Source organism: Triticum urartu, chromosome 7A (assembly GCF_056163025.1).
Source record: "Triticum urartu cultivar PI428250 chromosome 7A, HENAU_Tu73, whole genome shotgun sequence".
In the NCBI taxonomy this organism is placed as follows: domain Eukaryota; kingdom Viridiplantae; phylum Streptophyta; class Magnoliopsida; order Poales; family Poaceae; genus Triticum; species Triticum urartu.
The window spans coordinates 229,024,741-229,044,768 of record NC_141879.1 but is presented as its reverse complement, the minus strand read 5'-3'; the positions used below and the strand labels follow the sequence as shown (position 1 = coordinate 229,044,768).

Genomic DNA, 20,028 nt, shown 5'->3' with positions numbered 1-20,028 from the left:
AACTGTTGAGGTAGTGCCCTGACTCCTTGCACCTGTAACAGGTGATGTGACTCAGGTCCTTCCTGGTATCCAATCTACTTCTCTTCTTGGACCTTTCCATGCCAATCATGGCTTCTATTTCTTGTGGGTCATACTCTACTTCCTCCGTTGGGAATTCTACTAGATCCCCATTCAAACAATTTTGGGAGATGTGTCCTTCTTCTCCACATGAATAACAAGACTTAGTGCAGGGTTTACTCGGGCCCTCTTTAGGTGTGTCCTCCACATCTTCCTTCATCACAGTTTCTTCTAAAATTTCCATGAGGGCTCCTTTCGTTACTTCTTTCTTCTGTTGGATGGTTTGTTGTACCATGGGGTAAATGCGACACTGAGCAGGATAGTGGGTAGTCCCTTCACACAAGAAACAAGTAATCTGCCTAGTTGGGCATTCTTCAAATGGGTGAATTCCTTCACAGTTAGGGCATTCATCCTTGTGTTCCTTATGGGTGTGTCCTATTTCTCCACAAATCTTGCATGCACAAGGTTTCTTCATATCCTTTCCATAAGGCTTCAACTTCTAGGACACAAGCCGAGACTTTGGCAGAGTCAACTTAAATTCTTTCCAAGTGGTTACTCCTTGCCATCCATTGATGGTTTGGTACATCCTCCACCAAGTAGCAGCACCTCTTTCAAAGCACTGAAGAGCATGTTGGGCCATATCCTTTCCGACTATAGGGTTATTCTTCATGTGATCCTCCATGTTCTGAATTCATCGGTCTGTCTCCAACTGACTCATCAGTCCAGAAAATATAAGCTCATCTTCATTCATCCTCTATTGGGTCCATGTGGGTTTGGGGTAAGATAAGAGAGAGGGAGAGGGATACACACAATACAAATAGCAGTTTTGAAAAGACAGATTTTTGTTGTGGCTGTCGAAAAACATCAAACAAATGATAGCTCACAATCGTCGCATCTAACGTAGGTATAAAATAGGGGTTTGGTCTTCTAAGGGTCAATAAATCTTCAAAATCGCCAACTCTTCAAGTCTTGTTTATGCCTCCGATGGCTTCTTCCCATCGTGCTTGTCCTTCTCAAGTTCTTTTGCTAGATCATCTCCGTTGACGTGAAATCTCTCGTGACATCCTTTAATATTCCGGAGTTGCATTTCAAACTTCTAGGTTTCAACATCCTTGGCATGAACCATGGTCTAGTTCCTGACAAATCTCTGGTTTCTAGAAGTTTTGTTCCTCCAATTTGGCTACTTCCAGCTTCTGGGTCCCGTGTTCTTCACGAAATGCTTCCTTGTCTAATACGGCTTCATGGAGATCCACCTTAAACTTCTTGATGTACTACTCCAGATCCTGGTGATACACCGGCTAAGGTTAAAACTACATCCTTTGTTGATAGATGCTCCATCAGCCTTCTACCATCAAATCCATTCTGAAGAAAGCATCCTTAACTCAGCACGGTGAGCATCAGCGGGCGATGACATCACGGATAACCGTGTTTCTGCTCTTGTCATTCCCATGAGCTATCATTCCATTGTTGATATCTCCTGCTTTAGGGTTTTCTTTGACAAAACTTCGAGTTCTCATGCTCCTTGTTTCAGTCTTTCTCCGATACACCTTGATCTCGGGTATTGACAACTTCCATAGTCTGCCAAGTTCCATAAGGGTAGCCTTCCTAGGTCATACAAATCTGGGAATTCTTCAGAGCCTTCAAATTCTACTTGTCTTCGGTCTTCAACCGTTGTAGTTTCCATTATTCAGATGCACGGAAAATACTCTTCATTCCGTAGTGGTCTTAGTTGTCCGATATCTTGTACTTGTTAGAGTGGTCTCATCAGTCGAATCTTCGTGTGGTCAAAAGGGGAAAGGGGTATGGTCTCACTAAAGGGAATTTTTTGAATAAGCTCAGAAGAGAAGAGAGGTAAAAGATCTTTTTGAAAGGGAAAGTTGTAGAGAAAAATCTTTGCTATGGGCTTGCCAGTTTCTAGGGTCACGTTCTACAGTCAACATGTGCTCCGATACCATATTGTAGCGACCCGACCCGAGTGGATCAAGTCTTTGTGCTTAAGTGTCATCCCTGGATCGGTATGCTGACACACACAGTACTCGAGGATTTATAACAGAGGTAAATCACATGTAAAAGTAACGTAAAATACTATTACCTCAATCCAAAATAGCGGAAGTAACAAGGTTGTGGATTCCCATCAACACCAACGGCAAAGTTGAGTGTAGAAATCATAACCCTAACGTATCACTTACTCGTAGTAAGATTCCTGCAACATGAGACGTTGCAGCCACAAAGAGTCAGTACATTGAATGTACTGGCAAATTCACACCAGAGGATAATGATGAATAAAGACTATCACTACATGCATATTTGGCTGGTGGAAAGGCTCTATGGTTATAAGGTTTTTGCGAAAAGCCAATTTTTCCCTACTACAAAGGAATAAATTTTATTTAACTATCATGGTGGTTGTTAAACATTGAGAATGGTTGACAGAATTCTCAATCCCAATTAAATAACATCATTAAACCCAACAAACTTAATTTAAAGTAACGTGATGAGATCAACAGGATAATCCAAGTACCAGAGACTCAAGATGTCCATAACCGGGGACACGGCTAATCATGATTAGTTTGTACACTCTGCAGAGGTTTGCGCGCTTTTCCCCACAAGACCCGATCTCCTCCGTTGAATTTCTCGCACTACAAGGTGTTTGAGAAACGGATGACCGAGACATAGTCTTTCAGAAGCGTTTGCACCTTACGATGGGTAGACCGTTCCACCTACAACCCCTACATCTGCTAGTCTACCACTGTAAGAGTTCACACGACTTAATCAACTATGCTAGAGCCCATAATAGCTTGTGGCTGCACACGGAAGTTTCTAGCATGAATAATCTTATGATCCCTTTGAGCCTGGGTGGCGGACCGTAGGATGATCACATGGTATATCCCCGGGATCTCCTAGGACAACACTTGTATTTCCCCAGGTGTCCGGGCAAGTCCACTGGTATATCCCCATGGTGCCCCTAGCAATCCACCCAGATGTGTATTAAAGTTGCCACCTTAAGTTGAACCATTAATTAACAATCTCACATCTGTCATGAAATACTCTCAAACCCAATCCACGTCTACGAGCATAGCATGGCAATGTAAGCATAACGTAATAGTAACTCCCAAGGTTTGAATGGAGGGCAATAGGTTCCTACCTAATCAACTACTTCCCAATACCCACATGTTATCAATCCTACTCATGCAATGTTTGAGGGTGAAACTAATGCATAAAAACTGGGTATGAAAGGGGATATGATCAAAGTGTGAACTTGCCCGCAATGTTGATGAAGATGATTCGCACTCAAAACTCTTGATAGATCTACTCGTCTCACTCCGGTCAATCTATCGTAAGCAAACAATAGTAACCACACATAAGCAATCACTCAAAAGATCAGAAAGAACGAAGAAGACGATTCGGAAACATCAAAACCAAGCAAATAACTCTTGCAACATAAAACAATTCCTAACAGTACCAAAATTAAGTGAATTTGGCCTTATCAGAAAGTTTAGGTCAAGAGCTTCGATTTGCAAAAAGAATCAACTCAAACGGAGCTACGAAACTCAAGTTATGATCAAACGAAGTTTGAATTCAAATCTGATCTAATTCAAATTTTAAACTTTTCAAAAACATGTTTGGGTTGGATTACTGGATAGAGGAGATCGTAACGAAGAAGTGGGCGTTGGTTTCGTTGGATTTGGACTAACGAGTAAAAAGTTATGCTTGTTTGAAGAACAGGGACTATTATGTAAATAAAGTATTCACATCTAGGTCCCTGGCCAAAATTACAGAAAAAGAAAAAAACTAAAAGGCGAACGTTCATTTTCTATACCTAACCAGCGAACGTTCTCTAAATAGATCCTTCTAAAAGAAAATCGGTTTTTTCATAAAAAAATGATCTAGGTTTTTTTTTAAAAACCGAACTAAACCGAGAATAAACCGGGGTGGTTACTAGTTCGGCCGAAATAAACCGGCGGCGGCGGATCTGTTTGAGCTCCAGCGAGCAGGGCGAGGCAAGCCGGCGGCTCCGGGGTGGCTGCGAGGCGGCAGCATCGGCGGCGGAGAGCGGCGCGGTGGCGGTGGCGTGGCGCGATGGTGGTGCAGCAGCAGCGAGCGGCGGCGAGGCACTGCGGCGGCGGCGGCGGCGGATCTGCGGGGTGCGGCGGCTGCGAGATGCGGGGTGGCGCGGCGAGAGGCGGGGTAGAGGAGAGAGGGCCGGGGCGGGGCCGGATTTATAAGAGGGAGGGGCGATGGCGTGCGGAAAGGGCAAGGGCGGCGCCGAGTCCGGCCATGGGACAGCGGCGGCGCGTACTGGCTCGGGACGAAGTCCCGAGCATGGGGAAGGAGGAGCTGGGCCGTGGCCTCGTGCTGGGCTGGGCCGGCCTAGTCGGGGAAAGTTTTTTTTCAATAAAACGTTTTCCAGACAAATAAAATAATAAAAGCAAAAATAAATAAAATATTATATAGGCATATAATATATCAAAATTTTCAGAAAAAGATTTTCTACAACATGGACATTTTAATAAAATCAAATAAAATCCACACAAAATCAAATAATTCAAATAGTGCTCCTACTCTAATAAAATCCACCAAAAAAACATTTTAAAATGCCAAAATGATTTCATATTAATTTTTCTCCAATTTTCTAATGTAGGGAATCATGTTACCCTATTTTCCATATATTTTATTTTTGAAGAAAGATAATTTGAATAAACTCAAATAACTCCAAATTGAAAATAAATTCAAAAAGGAATTTAAATGTGATCTTTGAAACTCCCAACTCATATTTCATAATTTGAAGAAGTCATTTTATCTTCTCTCATGAAAATCATTGAGTTGCATGAAGTTTATGAATTGAAAAATATTTTTCAAATGAAATTCAAATATTTTCAACACCCCATGTCATTTAAATAAATGGAAGAAGTCATGTCATCTTCTCTCCAGGGTTTTGTGATGAAAAGAATTTGAATTCTCAGGGATCAAAAGAAAAAAGGTGAAAGTTTGGGAAAGTCCTTTTATTCCCTCTCATTTAACTTTCAAAAAGTTTCGAATTTCACTCACTTTCAGACAATCAATCAAACAATCAATCAAATCTATCTATTTGTTTATAACATTCCAAAATTTAGAATTTTGAGATGTTACACTACTTGTCACGGACGTGATGCCTATATACATGATCATGCCTAGATATTCTCATAATTATTCGCTTTTCTATCAATTACTCGACAGTACTTTGTTCACCCACCGTAATACTTATGCTATCTTGAGAAAAGCCACTAGTGAAACCTATGGCCCCCAGGTCTATTCTCCATTATATTAATCTTCCGCCAACAAGTTATTTCTATTACCTTTTATTTTGGAATCTTTACTTTTAATGTTTATCATAAAAATACCAAAAATATTATCTTATCATCTCTATCAGATCTCACTCTCGTAAGTGACCGTGAAGGGATTGACAACCCCTTTATCGCGTTGGTTGCGAGGTTCTTATTTGTTTGTGTAGGTATGAGGGACTTGCGTGTGGCCTCCTACTGGATTAATACCTTGGTTCTCAAAACTGAGGAAATACTTATGCTACTTTGCTGCATCACCTTTCCTCTTCAAGGAAAAACCAACGCAATGCTCAAGAGGTAGCAATAGACGTAAACTCCTACATGAGTATAACATCCAGGTCCAGTATTTGACCAACTATTGCATTGCAAACACTGTCAGGTATTGAGTATACCAAGGAGACCTACTTGCTATTTTAAAACTACATGAGTGAGCCTCCTAACTTTCAATATGACAATTTATGACACATCTGAATAAACAAAATTGATCTATCCACACTATTTCAATATGACCCAACACACTTGTGCAATTACAGATGCCACACCAAGTCAAGAAAGTAAATCACCTGTGAAATAGAAAGATGTTCACCTAACGATGCATTGGCACAACATATATGTTTCATAAGTATCCCTCGCTCTACTGCTTGGGCACGAGCTCAATCCTCAGACCCGCTAGCTCCGCGCACGAGTCATGTGAAAATATGCACCTAAGCCAAAAACATGGAAGAATCACAAATCAGTTACTATTAAAAATGCATTGACTTTCCAGAAAACCAAGGTTTGAATAGTAGTTAACTACATGGAAGAACATCTCACAAACATGCTGATCGGCCCCCTCTTGCTCAGAACCAGGTGCTGTTGAGGGGCTCTGATGATGTTCTCGATGCCCCTTAGAACCGGACGGTTCATATTCATGCCATCATGGCCATCTCCGACATATATTTTACTTCCTCCACTGTCGCACCCTAGTGCTTCTCAAATCTCACTTCCTGCACATGATTCTCCATTACTAACGGTATGCGTGTAGAAAAAAGCCAAAACAAATTTCTCTTTCAGAAACCGAAAAACCTAGGGATCCATTGCCGCCTCTCGAGTTCATTGATCCGGACCATACCTCACTTCATTTTGGAAAAAATAATAAATAGATATACCATGCAGATAATTGAGACTTTTTTAACACTTGCTATGCACATGAACCTGCACTGTGTTGGTAAATTATTCAGAACAAAAATAACTTGACTTGACATAGACTAGGAAGAAATCACATGAAGTCATGAATTAGAAAACTAGTATACCTATTATCCCATCTTAGTAAATATTTGCTACACAAGACATTAGTACAGTAATCTGTACCAACAAAATAGGGCAGGTCATAATCAAAAACTCAAGACGAGTTCGAGCTCTTTGAGAATCAAACCAAGAACCATAGAAAGTTTAAGAGAGGAGAGGGAAGATAAGGAAGAGTTACTGGGTGGCTGTCCCCCTGATCCAGTGGTTAATTTAGCATAACAAAAGAACACAATGGACGTGGTAGGAAAGAATACAACAACCTGAATTATAAGGCATAAAGGATCTTGCTGACAGCATACTCCCGATCCTGTGGTTAATTTAGCATAACAAAACAACACAATGGATGTGGTAGGAAAGAATACAACAACATGGATTGTAAGGCATAAAGGATATCGCTGACAACGTCAAGTGGGCACAATGAAAACTGAATCTTCATAATTAGTGCTTGATGCCAAATCCTTAGAATACCTCTGACAGAGGTATCAATGCTAATTACGCTAATAGTTGCAATTTAATTCTACCTGGCCCTAATTCCTACTTCGACTTCAACAAAGTATTATCAAGATTCATGTTAAACTGAATTTAAAACTATATATACCATATGAAAGTGGAAGAGGCAGGAGACCAAGGCTACTTGCCCATCATGTAAATCCATGTAAAATTTATACAATGTGTGTGTTCGTACTTTTTGGAAAAACTGATCAAATAGATACAAGACAAGCTAACTATTACAGGTTAATCAAAAGCTTACACAGCCATTTTTCGACAAAATGCAGAGAGATTCCAATTGAGCATCATGAAAATAGATCAAATCGTGCAGCTAGCGATACTGATGTGGTGGATGATTGCATATGACCAAAACATGGAACAGAAGGGAAATAGTTTTGTACAAAACACACATAACATATTTAGTACTCCTATTCTCTTACCACCACTTCCATCTAAATGTGCTCTTACTCATAAATTGCACAATCAATCTGCATTATACTAATAATAAAGTGTGCTCCAAGTATTTGGCATTATATCCCTGTTAATTAACTCAAAAAATTATGATGCAAGGCAATTGTTTCAGCCATAACAAGATTGTGATTAATAGTGTCATCTAAATGGCAAAAAATTAGAGTAGCATCTCCCAAGGATCCTTGCTCTCCTTACATGACCTTGCACATAAACAGATTAAAAAACAAATCCACATGTCATAATTCAGAAGCAAATGCATTAGAACAACAAAAATTCAGAAGCACTTAGCAAATGAATGGCATCACCTGGATGAATATAGTTTTTTCTTCTAAACTGGTGTTAAATGGACTACTTGCACTGTAAGTTAGATCAGGAAAGCACAATCAGACCTCAAATAGATTACAACCTATGAATCAAATAAATAAATCACACGAATTTGCTTGGGAAGTTTGTAGTGCTGAAAGAAAGAAGATCTTTAAAAGAAACAACAACATCACTAAAGTTTACCCCGACACAATTGCAGATCCTCTTCCACTTCTTTCATTGTAATCAAACAAGAATTCAGAATATACCACAATGCAAATTCCAAAAATTAGAGAGTAGCTTGAGGCATGATTGAGTCGTAGGGGGAAATTAGGGCAGCAGGGAAGAGGTAGGAAGCTAAGAGGAACATCTGCGTGTGGTGCTCACCATGCGCCTCCATGTAACACCCGACCTCCACATTCTTTGCCGTCGTATCTCCTTCCATCATGAAGCCTACCCCATTCTCCTCATCTCCTACACCCCAACTCTCTACTCTGACTCCGCCCATGGTTCACCAGGACCACCAGCGCCTGCTCCGTCCACTCGCACGCGATCTCGCCCAGGGCTCTACTGGTTGAACCCACCTTATTCTATCCGGCGATGGCGGAGGTAGCGGGGAGGGGACGGTTGCCAGAGAACGGGCGAGGAGCAGCCACACTCACGGTCGTTGCGGCGAGCGCTTGAGGGAGGACGATGGGGGAAGGGGATCGGCAGCGACTGCGAGGGTGAGGGCGGCGGCGACTGAGAGGGCGAGGGTGCGGGCTTGATGTGCGAGGGTGACGGTGAAGGTATCTGATGTGGCATCGCTCGGGGGCACCTGGAGGCTTCGCTTTCTCATTCACATGTTGCCAGACCAAGATGATATTTTCGCTGGTTTTCTCTCGTCGGTTTATTTTTCGTCCATTTTTTTGGCGTGGAGGGGAGTACCTGGAGGCATCGCTCCCTGGTAACGTGGGTTGGTTTGATTTTTTTTTGGCATGGAGGGGACTACCTGGGAGGTGGGAGCAGGGACGAAAATAAACCGTGGAATGGAGACTACCAAGTCGTCCCTTAGGAGTAGAGATAGGGGATCATTTGTAGCTAATACGTCACCATCGTTTCTATAATTTTTTACTGTTCCATGCCAATATTATACAACTTTCATATACTTTTGGCAACTTTTTATACTATTTTTGGGACTAACATATTGATCCAGTGCCCAGTGTCAGTTCCTGTTTGTTGCATGTTTTTTGTTTCGCAGAAAATCCATATCAAACATAGTCCAAACAGGATAAAAACTGACAGAGATTTTTTTTGGAATATATGTGATTTTTGGAAAGAAGAATCAACACGAGATGATGCCCGAGGGGGCCACGAGGCAGGGAGGCACGCCCCAGGGGGTCAGGAGCGCCCTGGGCCCTCATGGCCACCCCATAAGGCAGTCGGTGCCCTTCTTTCTCAACAAGAAAGCTAATATCCGGATAGAGATCGTGTCCAAAATTCAGCCCAATCGGAGTTACGGATCTCTGGGGATTTAAGAAACGGTGAAAGAGCAGAATCTGGAACGCAGAAACAGAGAGACAGATCCAATCTCGGAGGGGCTCTCGCCCCTCCCACGCCATGGAGACCATGGACCAGAGGGGAACCCCTTCTCCCATCTAGGGAGAAGGTCAAGGAAGAAGAAGAAGGAGGGGGCTCTCTCCCCCTCGCTTCCGGTGGCACCGGAGTGCCACCGGGGCCATCATCGTCACCGCAATCTTCACCAACAACTTCACCGCCTTCATCACCAACTCTCCCCCCTCTATGCAGCGGTGTAACCCCTATTTACCCGCTGTAATCTCTACTTAAAAATGGCGCTCAACTTTATATATTATTTCCCAATGATGTATGGTTATCCTATGATGTTTGAGTAGATCTGTTTTGTCCTATGGGTTAATTGATGATCGTGATTGGTTTGAGTTGCATGTTTTATTATTGGTGTTGTCCTATGGTGCTCTCCATGTCGCGCAAGCATGAGGGATCCCCACTGTAGGGTGTTGCAATACGTTCATGATTTGCTTATGGTGTGTGGCGTGAGTGACAGAAGCACATACCCGAGTAAGTAGGTTGTTTGCATATGAGAGTAAAGAGGACTTGATACTTTAATGCTATGGTTGGGTTTTACCTTAGTGATCTTTAGTAGTTGCGGATGCTTGCTAGAGTTCCAATCATAAGTGCATATGATCCAAGTGGAGAAAGTATGTTAACTTATGCCTCTCCCTCAAATAAAATTGCAATAACGATTACCGGTCTAGTTATCGATTGTCTAGGGACAAGTAACTTTCTTGTGACAAAAAGCTCTCTACTGAAACTAATTTAGTTGTGTATTTATCTTGCAAACCTATCCAACAACACCTACAAAGTACTTCTAGTTTCATACTTGTTCTTGGTAAAGCAAACGTTAAGCGTGCGTAGAGTTGTATCGGTGGTCGATAGAACTTGAGGGAATATTTGTTCAACCTTTAGCTCCTCATTGGGTTCGACACTATTACTTATCTAAAGAGGCTACAATTGATCCCCTATACTTGTGGGTTATCAAGACCTTTTTCTGGCGCCGTTGCCGGGGAGTCATAGTGTGGGGTGAATATTCTCGTGTGTGCTTGTTTGCTTTATCACTAAGTAGATCTTATTTGCTGTTCTAAGTTGTTCTCTATCTTTAGTTATGGATATGGAACACGAAATAGTAAAAAAAATTAGGTGTACTTGATACTCATGGAGATGGCGAACCTCCTAAAACCCTCGATGCTGGTTATGTGAAAAATTTATGTACTACTTTGATAATCCTGAGAAGACCCCATTCAATTATGTAATGGGAGACACGTTGGATCAACGTGAATACTTTAGGAATTATCACTTGACTCAAAAGGGAAACTATTATGGGATCTAATTCATATGTTGCATTGGTATGCTCAGGAACTATGCTTGAGATATGATTATACTTGTTGCTCTAGGATGAAGGCTCCACACCTTCCCTGTTCATGCAAATTTAATGATGATAAAACCTTGGCTTCTTATGCTAATGGCATATATGATTACTATGATGTGGAACAAATAGAAGAATTCGTTGCTTTTATGGGTGCTTATGAAATTGAATCTTTGTTTAAAGAGTGAAAATCTTGATGATGGTGTTTACAGACCTGAAATTTTTGCTATACTTAAATATTGCTATGAGAATTATGAATTCAATTCTGATATTGATGGTTTTATTGAGAGTCTCCGCTGTCCAAGAAAAGATTAATATTTTGCAGGAGTCTATGGAAGAAGAAATTGATGAAACTGTGAGCTCATTGGATGAAAAAGATGATGAGAAGAGCGAAGAACAAAAGGAAGAAGAACGGATTAGCTACCCGTGCCCACCTTCTAATGAGAGTAACCCTCCAACTCATACATTGTTTAATGTCCCTTCGTGCTTACCGAAGGATGATTGCTATGATAACTATTATGATCCCGTTGATTCTTTTGAAATATCCCTTTTTGATGATGCTAGCTATGCTTGTGGCCAAGATGCCAATATGAATTATGCTTATGGAGATGAACTTGCTATAGTTCCTTATGTTAAACATGAAATTGTTGCTATTGCACCCACGCATGATAGTCCTATTATCTTTTTGAATTCTCCCGACTACACTATATCGGAGAAATTTGCCCTTATTAAGGATTATATTGATGGGTTGTGTTTTACTATTACACATGATGATTTTGATAGATATAATATGCATGTGCTTGCTGCTCCTACTTGCAATTATTATGAGAGAGGAACTACATCTCCGCCTCTCTATGTTTCCAACATGATAAATTTGCAAGAAACTGTTTATACTATGCATTGGCCTTTACTTTGTGTGCATGAATTGTTCTTTTATGACATGCCGATGCAAAGGAAGAGAGTTAGACTTCGTCATTACATGATACTAGCACATATGCCTGTGCGTTGCAACGGGAGATAAAATAGTATGCATTTAAAGTCAATGAGAATTATATGTGCAAGCAAAACCCTGCGTGCACACAAAAAGGAACATATAGTTTCTCGGTTTCGCCGCGTGTGAAGGAATCAATCCGCTATTTTTCCATTCATTGATTGAGGGCATTTAAGAGTTTTGTTACGTCATCGTACGCGAGAGAAGACCCATGAGTTATTCAATATACTCTTCCTTTCAATCCTTTCAATCGAGGGGATTTCAAGGTATGTAGTTTTTGAATATTCTAGGAAACATGAACAATATTTTAAATCCTGAACAATTTTTTAAAAATTATGTACACTTTTGAAAAAACGCGAACGAAATATGGAAGGGAACATATTTTAAAATTCACAATTTTTTAAAACACCAATTTTTTATTATAAAAACATGAACATTATTTGAATTTGTGAATATTTTTTTAAAACAGGAACATGTGTTGAAAATTCATAAGATTTTTAGAAAATGTGTATGTTTTATATACTAATATTATTTTTTATTTTGAAAATTTCACTAAAATAATAATATTTTTTGAATTCGGAGCATTTTTTAAAATGCCATTTTCTTTTTGGAAATCTCGAACAATTTTGAAAAACAATATTATTTAAAAAATGGGAAACTTTTAAAAGTTCCAAACACTTTTCAAAATAGCAACAAAGTTTTGGAATTATGAACATTTTCCAAAATTTGTTTTTTTAATTTTGAATGTTTTTTGAGAATTTTATATTTACGAACTAAATTTTAAAAGAAATATAAACTTGGAAGTGAAAAAAGATATAGGGAAATGAGAACAAAAATAGATTTTAGAAAATGTGTATGTTTTATATACTAACATTATTTTTTATTTTGAAAATTTCACTAAAATAATAATATTTTTTGAATTCAGAGCATTTTTTAAAATGCCATTTCCTTTTTGGAAATCTCGAACAATTTTGAAAAGCAATATTATTTAAAAAATGGGAAACTTTTTAAAGTTCCAAACACTTTTCAAAATAGCAACAAAGTTTTGGAATTCTGAACATTTTCCAAAATTTGTTTTTTTAATTCTGAATGTTTTTGGAGAATTTTATATTTACGAACTAAATTTTAAAAGAAAAATAAACTTGGAAGTGAAAAAAGATATAGGGAAATGAGAACAAAAATAGAAGTAAAACACAGAAAAAAGAAAAATGGGCCAGCGTATTATTGGTTGTCCTGTGTGAAACTCTGACTATTTGTCGCCCTGTGCGGAAAATAGAATTTCACCAGCTGCGTGGGCAGAAAAATAAGTGGGCTGGCTTCGCTGGGCCACAGCGCGCGGCCCATGTACGAAAATTCTTTTTCTAGTAGACAAACGCATAAGAATTTAGTACCACCTCGGATAAAAAAATCTTTTCGGCGGTGAACAGATGAAACAATTGGCGAAACACACCTTGCTTTATTAGTAGGTATAGATATGTTACTTAGTGCTCACTACTAAATTACAAATCATTGTTAATTAAAATTGGCTTTGATATACCTTGGGATCCAGGTGGATTCATTACTTGAGCACTTTATGCCTAGCTTAATGGCTTCAAAGAAAGCATTGCCAGGGAGACAACCCGGAAGTTTTAGAGGGTCATGTATTTCTGTTGAGTGCTTTTATATAGTTTAAAAACCAAAAAATAAAGAGGGGAACCTAAAACTTTTCAAAAAGGAAAGTGAAAGTGAGAGAGACAAGCATTGTTGAAGTGGGGGAGCTCCTTGAACTTTGTTCATGCTCACGGAAACTTTGTGAATCTTGATGTAGTGACCCGACCTGAATGGATCAAGTATCTGTGCTTAAGTGTCATCCCTGAATCGGTATGCTGACACACACAGTACTCGAGGATTTATAACAGAGGTAAATCACATGTATAAAGTAACGTAAATACTATTACCTGAATCCAAATAGTGGAAGTAACAACAAGGTTGTGGATTCCCATCAACACCAACGGCAAAGTTGAGTGTAGAAATCATAACCCTAACGTATCACTTACTCGTCGTAAGATTCCTGCAACATGAGACGTTGCAGCCATAAGGGTCAGTACATTGAATGTACTGGTAAATTCACACCATAGAGAATGATGAACAATGGCTATCACTACATGCATATATGGCTGGTGGAAAATCTCTATGGTTATATGTTTTTGCGGAAAGCCAATTTTTCCCTACTGCAAAGGAATACATTTTATTTAACTATCATGGTGGTTGTTAAACATTGAGAGTGTAGACACCCTCTCAATCCCAATTAAGCATCATCATTAAAACCCAACAAAATTAATTTAAGGTAACATGATGAGATTCACATGATAATCCAAGTACTAGATACTCAAAATGTCCATAACCAGGGACACAGCTAACCATGATTAGTGTATACACTCTGCAGAGGTTTGCGCACCTTTCCCCCAAGACTCGATCTCCTCCGTTGGGATTCTCGCACTACATGGTGTTTGAGAAACGGATGACCGAGACATAGTCTTTCAGAAGCGCTAGCACCTTACGATCGGGTAGACCGTTACACCTACTTTCCCCTACATCTGCTAGTCTACCACTGTAAGAGTTCGCACGACTTAATCAACTATGCTAGAGCCCATAGTAGCTTGTGGCTGCACACGGAGGTTTCTAGTATGAATAATCTCATGATCCCTTTGAGCCTGGGTGGCGGTCCATAAAAAACAGGCAATCGCTGGAATACCCAGGTGCCTAAACAGGCAATCGCTGGAATACCCAGGTGCCTCAATCCACCCAGATGTGTGTTAAAGTTGCCACCTTAAGTAAACCATTAATTAACAATCTCACATCTGTCATGAATACTCTCAAACCCAATCCACGTCTACGAGCATAGCATGGCAATATAAGCATAATGTAAAAGTAACTCCCAAGGTTTGAATGCAGGGCTGTAGGTTCCTATCTCATCAACTACTTCCCAATACCCACATGTTATCAATCCTACTCATGCAATGTTTGAGGGTTGAAACTAATGCATAAAAACTGGGTATGAAATGAATATGATCAAAGTGTGAACTTGCCTGCAATGTTGATGAAGATGATGCGCACTCAAAACTCTTGATAGTTCTACTCATCACACTCCGGTCAATCTATTTTAAGCAATCAATAGTAACCACACATAAGCAATCACTCAAAAGATCGGAAAGAACGAGGAAGACAATTCGGAAAACATCAAAACCAAGCAATTAACTCTTGCAACATAAAACAATTTCTAACAGTACCAAAATTATGTGAATTTGGCCTTCTCATAAAGTTTAGGTCAAGAGTTTTGATTTGCAAAAAGAATCAACTCAAACGGAGTTACGAAACACAAGTTACGATCAAACGAAATTTGAATTCAAATCTGGTCTAATTCAAATTTTAAACTTTCAAAAACATGTTTAAGTTGTTTTACTTGATAGAGGAGATTGTAACGAGAAAGTGGGCGTTGGTTTCATCTAATTTGGATGAACGAGTAAAAAGATGCGGTTGTTTGAAAACCAGGGGCCAATCTGTAAAATAAAACCTAGCGAACAGGTCCCTGGCAGAAAACTAAAATAAAAGAAAAAGACTAAATAGTGAACGTTCGCTAAACAGATATAACCTAATGAATGCGTTCACTGAAAGACCTAAACGAACGAACGATCTCTAAGTAACTAACCTAAATAAATAAACCGGATCTAAGAAAACCGAAACTAAAAAATAAAACCAGCCAAACCGGGGCGGTTCTTTTACCTGTTCACGGCGGCGGGTCGGCGGTTAATTGGGGAGGTGGTTCCGGCGACGAGATGCGGCAGCGGCGGCGGCACTGCGAGGCGGCGGAGCTTGCAGCGGCGGCGGCGGCGTCAGCGGCGCGGCAGCGTGGGCGAGATGCGAGGCGAGGCGAGGTGGCTCTGGCGCGGCGGCTCAGCTTCGGGCGCGGGGCAAGGCGCGGGTGGCGGCGCAGGCGAGCGGTGGTGGTGGTGCAGCGGCGAGGCGGCGGCATAGTTCCGGCGAGCTGCAAAGTGCGGCGGTGGCGCGAGACGCGAGGGAGAGAGAGAGGGCGGCGGGCGCGGCTTTATAGGAGGGAGGAGGCGGCGGTGGCGTGGAGAAGGGGCAAAGCGAGGTGGCGGCGGAGTCCTGGTGCAGGACGGCGGCGGCGTCGCCGTGCGAGTGCGGGATTCCGCCCGAGGTTGGGGACGAGCGGGGCGCGGCACTGGGCTGGGCCGCAGCCTGGCTAGCTAGCTGGGCCGGCCCAGTTCAGCGGAGGGATTTTTTTTTAAAAAATTCACAGATAACAAAAAAAACAGAATAAAACAAATATGCTATATAGGCATATAATATATCAAAATTTTCAGAAAAAGATTATCTACAACGTGAAAATTTTTCTAGAGTCAAATAAAATTCATACAAATTTAGATATAGCAAAGAGTGCTACTGGTATATTAAAATCGAATAAAATCATTTTAAAAATACCAAAATGATTTCAAATTAATTTTTCTCCAATTTTCTAATGTAGGGAATCATGTTACCCTATTTTCCATATATTTTATTTTTGGATAAAAATAATTTGAATAAAACTCAAACAATTCCAAATTGAAAATAATTTCAAAAGGACTTTGAATTTGATCCTTGAAACTCCCAACTAATATTTCATAATTTGAAGAAGTCATTTTATCTCCTCTCATGAAAATCATTGAGTTGCTTAAAGTTTCTGAATTTGAAATATTTCCAAATAAAATTGAAATCTTTTCAAAACCCTTTTCATTTATTTAAATGGAAGAAATCATGTCATCTTCTCTCGAGGGTTTTGTATTTGAAAAGAATTTGAATTCACGGAGATCAAAATGCAAAAGGTGAAAGTTTGGGAAAGTCCTTTTATTCCCTCTCATTTAACTTTCAAAGAGTTTCGAATTTCACTCAATCAGTCAATCAATCAAACAACCAATCAAATCTATCTATTTATTATAACATTCCAAAATTTAGAATTTTGGGATGTTACAAACCTACCACCCTTAAAATGAATCTCGTCCTCGAGATTCGGAGAGGCTAGGAAGAAAAGGTTAGGGTTTGGGGTCTCCTCAAAATCCATCAATTGTCGCAGGAGGGGGTCTGGGGTGCTACCACCCTTAGAAGCATGGTTATGGTTCCATCAAAACCCATATACTTCATCCATATTATTAACAGTGTCGGTCTTCTTAGATCTTCAGGATAATTCCTTCTCTGGGCTTTTCTGGTAGTGGCATAACCTTTACCACAATTCTTCTGTCCTTTCATCTCGGTAAGGTTATTCCGAGATTGGGTCTTCATAGCTGACGGGTCTGGCGCCAATACTAAACAACTATCGATATCTCATGGTGGTAAACAATTTATGGTTTCTCCTGCAGGAAATGGGTCTCAGTTGATCCTCACCGCATAACCTACAGTTGGCAAAAACTGCCTTGTACAAGGAAAAAAATTCTTATACCATTCTAGGGTTTAAACAAGGTTTAATATCGTCGTCTCTCTACTATAGGTAAGTCACTTAGATTTACCATCCCATATAGCAAGGAGAACAATAAGAGTAAGTCGGTATGGTGATCAATCCATCCCGCACCCAAATCATTACCTTGTACATGTTTTAGTGAATCTCGCATTCTAACACTCGGTCATCCTCACAAGCACTGCAGAATTTCTCTTGTCGACGAACTAAGTTCGGATAAATCCATGGATTATGCAAGCCAAACAAACATCTATCGTTCCTTCACAACTCACAGGTTTTGCGTTACTCCTATAAATTCGTCAGTGGGGAAGGTCGTACTCTCTTCCATTGTTTTTCCTTCAGCAAGAGTGTGCTTGCTTCTTGGCAGGTCCTGGGGCATGTGGGTTATGGCCCATCTCATCACTTGTAAACCTTGAACTCATCCTATGGGCAACTTATCGTTATTCCAACATCCAACTTTCAGCTTCCTAGCTTACTTAAAATCCATCCAATTGTATTGTCTCCCTTCCTTCTATTGGCACCAAACTAGGGCATGATTATTCAGATTCATTATGGAGTTTCCATTGATCCATAATACCAACATCATACCTCCTTTATATCCAACAGTAATTCATCTCGTCATCCTCGTGGGTTTTCCCACATACCGAGATAAAAACTTATAATTATGAAGTCCATACTCCACTTCGTGGAACATCATTATCCTTTCCAGGGTCAAGCGTCCTTACAGGGGAATATTTGCCATCTCTGCATGGCACTTCTTCAACTGGGAAACGTAAAACACATCATGAACTCCTGACAGTCCTTCGGGTGACTCCAACTTATTGACCACTTCTCCCATATGCTTCAAAACTCGGTATGGTCCTACAAATCTCGAGGCTAACTTTCCCTTAACTCCAATTCGTTTAACTCCTCGCAGAGGGGACACATGAAGACATGCTCTATCTCCAATTTCATAGACTACCTCCTTGCATTTTTTAGTCTGCATAACTCTTCTGCCTGGACTGAGCTACCTTCAGTCTATCTTGAATCAACTTAACATTCTCTTCTGACTCCTTGATCACATTTGGTCCAAACAACTGGCGATCTCCAACTTCATCCCACATACTCTTGGGGTATCACACATATCGAGACAAAACTCATACTCATTTTGCCCGAAATCCACTCAGTGGAGTATCCTTATCTTTTCCAGGGGTCAAGGGTTCTTACAGGGTACTACCACCCTTAAAATGCACAAATCTTCCATAGACCATATTTCTCATATCCTCAGAAATGGTCAAAATCCTTCTTCATAGAGTAACAACTCATAAAATCCATATCAGTACCAACGTTGCTAACTTTATTCACTCTCAATTGATTACAATCTCTTGCTTTTCCATTACATGTCTCAACTCAACACCTCAATATAAAATAAAATGTTCTCACTTCTACTACTCAATTTCTTTTGTTGCAAACTCAACTATCTAGCACAAGTTTCCTTCTCCTTGGGGCATTATCTGGCAAAGTGCCCTACTCCATTACAACTAAAACATATTACTTCTGACAAGTCTTGAGGTTTCCTTTTGGGCAATTGCTGAGGTAGTGCCCTGACTCCTTGCACCTGTAACAGGTGATATGACTCAGGTTCCTCCTAGGCTCCAATCGGTTTTTCTTCCTGGACTTTTCCATTCCAATCGAGGCTTCTATTTCCTGTGGGTCGTATTCTACTTCCTCTGTCGGGAATTCTACTAGATCCCCATTCATACAATTCTGGAAGATGTGTCCTTCTTCTCCACATGAATAGCATGACTTGGTGCAGGGTTTAATTGATTCTTCTTTGGGTGTGTCCCCGACAACTTCCTTCATCACGGGTTCTTCTAAAATTCCCATAAGGGCTCCTTTCTTTACTTCTGTCTTCTGCTGTACGGCTCTTCGTACCATGGGGTAAATGTGACATTGTGCAGGGTAGTGGGTAGTCCCTTCACACAAGAAACAAGTGATCTGCCTAGTTGGGCATTCTTCAACTGGGTGACTTCCTTCACAATTAGGGCATTCATCCTTGTGTTCTTTATGGGTGTGTCCTATTTCTCCACAAATTTTGCATGCACAAGGTTTCTTCATATCCTTTCCATAAGGCTTCAACTTCTGGGACACAAACCGAGACTTTGGCAAAGTCAACTTAAATTCTTTCCAAGTGGTTACTCCTTGCCATCCATTGATGGTTTGGTACATCCTCCACCAAGTAGCAGCACCTCTTTCAAAGCACTGAAGAGCATGCTGGGTCATATCCTTTCCAACTATAGGGTTATTCTCCATGTGATCCTCCATGTTCTGAATCCATTGGTCCGTCTCCAATTGACTCATCGGTCCAGAAAATATAAGCTCATCTTCATTCATCCTCTATTGGGTCCATGGGTTTGGGGTGAGATAAGAGAGATAGAGGGGGATACACACAATATAAACAAAAGTTTTGAAAAGATAGATTTTTATTATGGCTATCGGAAAACATCAAACAAATGACGGCTCACAATCGTCGCATCTAACGTAGGTATATAACAGGGGTTTGGTCTTGTAAAGGTCAACAAATCTTCAATGTCTCCAAACTCTTCAAGCCTTGTTCATGCCTCCAATGGCTTCTTCCGATCATGCTTGTCTTTCTTAAGTTCTTTTGCCAGATCAACTCTGTTGACGCGAAGTCTCTCGTGGC

At 40.4% G+C, this 20,028-nt stretch overlaps 1 long non-coding RNA gene across 2 annotated transcripts; it reads right to left on the bottom strand.

Moving 5' to 3' along the window:
* Positions 1 to 5,847: 5,847 nt before the first annotated feature.
* On the bottom strand, positions 5,848 to 8,747 carry LOC125524295 (uncharacterized). 2 transcript variants are annotated; one of them, XR_007290654.2, is made up of 4 exons: positions 8,313 to 8,747; positions 7,928 to 7,979; positions 6,172 to 7,822; positions 5,848 to 6,079 (listed from the first exon to the last, which is right to left on the bottom strand). It is a non-coding gene; the product is annotated as an uncharacterized LOC125524295 (long non-coding RNA). The 2 variants fall into 2 exon arrangements; XR_007290653.2 differs by having other exon boundaries at positions 6,172 to 7,979.
* Positions 8,748 to 20,028: the final 11,281 nt, after the last annotated feature.